This window comes from Phoxinus phoxinus (genome assembly GCF_949152265.1).
Source record: "Phoxinus phoxinus genome assembly, chromosome: 8".
NCBI lineage: Eukaryota > Metazoa > Chordata > Actinopteri > Cypriniformes > Leuciscidae > Phoxinus > Phoxinus phoxinus.
In genome coordinates this window covers 21333661-21337361 of record NC_136883.1, presented here as the reverse complement: position 1 = coordinate 21337361, position 3701 = coordinate 21333661, and positions in this window count along the sequence as shown.

Here is a 3701-nt window from a genome sequence, read left to right as displayed (position 1 = left end):
GCGTCAACTTAAAAGAAAAAGCATATGTCATTAAATATATGAAATTTATTCCATCATAGACTAAATAATTAAGGTGATTTTACATTATTTATTCAGGTAGATTCCATGAAAGAAATCAAGTCTTAACTACTCAAAAATATAATGTGTAATATTGTTACCATATATTTTTTAATTAAATAGCAGTAACATTTTTTACAGTGTAGCAAAAGAAAAACGAACAAAGCAATCGAGAGCTCAACAGGAAACAACGATCACCACAGTGGTGACTTAAAATGTTTGTTCATCTTTCCTGCCGTGTCATGATGGTCAATCATCATTTAACTAATTAACTCCAATCAATTCTCTAATCAGTTCTCCAATTTGAAATCAATTGTCTACACTCTTAAAAGGTGTATCATGTGTGTGCCTCTTACCTCTTACCAATATATAAAGTTTCCACCTCAATAAAAAAAAGCTGAAAGTTTTAATGTAAGTGCATACAGGCACGTCTGCTACAATACATCATTAAAAAAGCATTTTTTTGTGACCAAATGTGTCCTCCTTATCTTGTGGTGGCTTGGAATTCCAAGATGGATTGGCTATAAGTGTTTAGATGTAAGTCAGATATCAGATTTATGATATCTGATTTAAAACAACATTTGGAAGTGGCTCAAATCGGTTTACATGTGTAGGCCTACAATAAATTATTGTCTGTGAAATAGGATTTTTTTTTTTTTGTGCCAGTGTAAACGCAGCCTTAAGTTTCAAACTGGACCAGGGCTGCGTTTCCCAAAAGCATCGTAAGCCTAAGTTGATCGTAGAGACCATTGGTGGCAATTGTTCTACGATCAACTTAAGCTTACGATGCTTTTGGGAAACCCTGCCCAGACTGGTTCTGCCTGACTAATTCAAGTATTTGATACTTTCAATTTGGCTCTGGAAAATAACCAACATTGTTCTAGAATCTTCCACTAATTAATCTCTCTTTTGATTGTGAGTTTTTGAACAGTCATCTCTATGTGGCCCTGTCCCAAATGGCACCCTTAACACATTTTTGTGACTCTCGGGAAGAAGTCTGCTGTGGAGTTCGCTTCTGTGTGGGCTTGGCAAAAGTGCGCATATCGACAGCAAAGGGGGGCGCTCGCAAGCACCATTCTGAAACCTAAAATGACAAATGGGACATACGGTCTCATGGATTTAACGGACATGTGCACGCGGCAGTCATTGTAAGTCCACAGGACTGAAAGTGCATTTAAAGTGTGGCATTTGGGACAGGGCCTGTAACGCTTTCACTCTTTTATACCGAAATTATAATTACACAGCCATTCATGTGATTGCAAAAAACTTTTGTATAGGACACAAGTTCTTGTTCATGTTATTCACTGTCAACGAGTCAATAGGGGACACCATCAAATTACTCCTGTGCATTTAAACAGATATCTATTTTCACAATAGTGAAGTAGGCACCTCAGTCAGCTCTTGCTCACATATTTTGAAATAAACATTGAGTTTCATAGCCTGAAGGTGTTACACAGCTCTACAAATTTGATCAAGTAATGAACCCACTTGGAAAATATGACTCAAATTGAGAATATTACTCCCGCCTAACGGCAAAGTTGTCTAACTTGTAATTTATTTTTGTCATAATAATTGTTTCAAATGGGTTGTAGAAAAAAAAAATATATATATATTTTTTTTCTTTCATTTATTCACATAATAATCTGTGAAGAAACTGCATGCGGCATCTGGCCATACAAAACTCCATACATCAACCTCCACAATGTTTGAGCATTGTTGTTGGTTTCCAGGGTGTTGCTATGCAGTTGATGTGGTGTTTTGAGTGTTGTTAAGGGTTTCTGGTCTGCATGTGTTTGGAGACTTGAATTGACATAAAGCCTGATGAACAGTGAATAAATTAGAGCATCCAAAATTGTGAGAAAGTATAATATTGTTGCATAAAGTGCCACGTATCATGTCAATTATATATACATTTGTATTATTATTATGTTATTGTACTGTGGTACTGGTTTATAATTTATTTATAATAATAAATATTTTAGGTGAACTATTCCTCAGTTAAAAGGTCAAAGGTTTACTAAAATAAATTCCCAAGTATGAATAACAGTAATAATGATACTTGCCTCAGTAAACACCACTAATAATCTAGTAGGAAGCGGACAAGGATAATACCTAGCGTGTGTAAACGGAGTTAAAGTGGCATTTCTATCATCCTGAGCAATCCTCCTGTCCACTCTTGTGATTCAGTCTTTTTTCAAGGACATTTTGAGGTGCCACTTCCAGAAGTGCCCTAAAAAGTCCAGAATTCCTCTCAAACGACAGGCCAGAGAACAGAAAGGCGCAACTAGATAAAAATTCAATAAATCATTGCTTATGCACTTTGTTACATTTCTACACCATCGGTTTTGGCAAAGGTCTCTAATTTTTCATTCCAGACTCATTTCCTGGCAGTGCTAACATTTCCAGAGCGCCAAGTTTATTCAAGCGTTTGCTATGCCTTCTCGCAACATGACGTGTCTGCCATTTTAACGGCTCCCATCCGACTCTAATCATTCTAAAGCATTCTCTGAGATTTGCAACCTGGAGCTTAAAAGCCGTGGACTGAATTCCTGCATCTGTGACATCTACCTGTCAATGAGTTAGTAGCCATGGCGCACAGATTCAATTGATTGACTGCTATTAGTTCAGTTGTGTCAAACGTGATGCCAATTATGATAACCGCTAATGCGCAGTGCGGTAATTGCAGACAGGTTATAATAGCTACTGTGGGAACCGCAGTCATGTTGCATGGAATGACAGCTACATGGTGAAATGAAATGCATTTTTAAAAAGGTGAAGGTAATAACCTGTCTACACATGTTTTCCACCTGATTGGCTGACATGATGGGGTGATAGTATAGTGCAGTGATGTATGTTGTGATACAATTAAAGCCTCTCTATCAATTGCTTCTATTTTAGAAATTTAGACGTTTTTCTCACTTTGTATCACATTGTTCTTCTGCCCGAGTGTGTACATGGGTAAAAGTTTCTCTGCAAATTCTTTTTTTAAGTTTAAATAATGCTAAACAGTTTTGTCACACCTCTGCTCAGCAACAGATGTTCACAAATGTTGGCGAACAGAAGTGCCATTAGTGCATTGAGCATTTGTGCCATGCCGTGCATTGAACATGTCTCCACGCCATTGTCTTCGCCAAATCCCAGTATAAGGAAGCATGAAACTTTATGATTCTTCATAAACAAATCTGCATTGCGCACTGCAATTGCAAAATAATAAACTTCCCACCATATACAACATTCTCAAAGTACACCATGAAGCATGGCTGTGCGATTCTGACTACACAAATACACATTTGTAATTGCAAATCAGTGACTTAGATCAATCCAGTGCATTCCAGCATTGCGTTCAGGAAGTAGGAAGAAGTGTTTCACTTTCACCCACCAAAGGATGTTTTTTGATGCTCTCAGAATGAAGTGCATCCTCTCTTCATGATTTCCCATGTGTGCACTGTAGGTATAAACAAATTTAATTAAGTCAATTTGCTTTTTCGCATTTTGACTTCTTAAAACACAATATAACCATACAATATTCATGTGATTTTAAACCATAGCAATTGAGGCAACCATAGACAAATGTCATCACTCATGTATTGTGGCAGCCCTTTAATGGAGTAAAGAATTAATGACAAGATGCATAAATGGCCAAG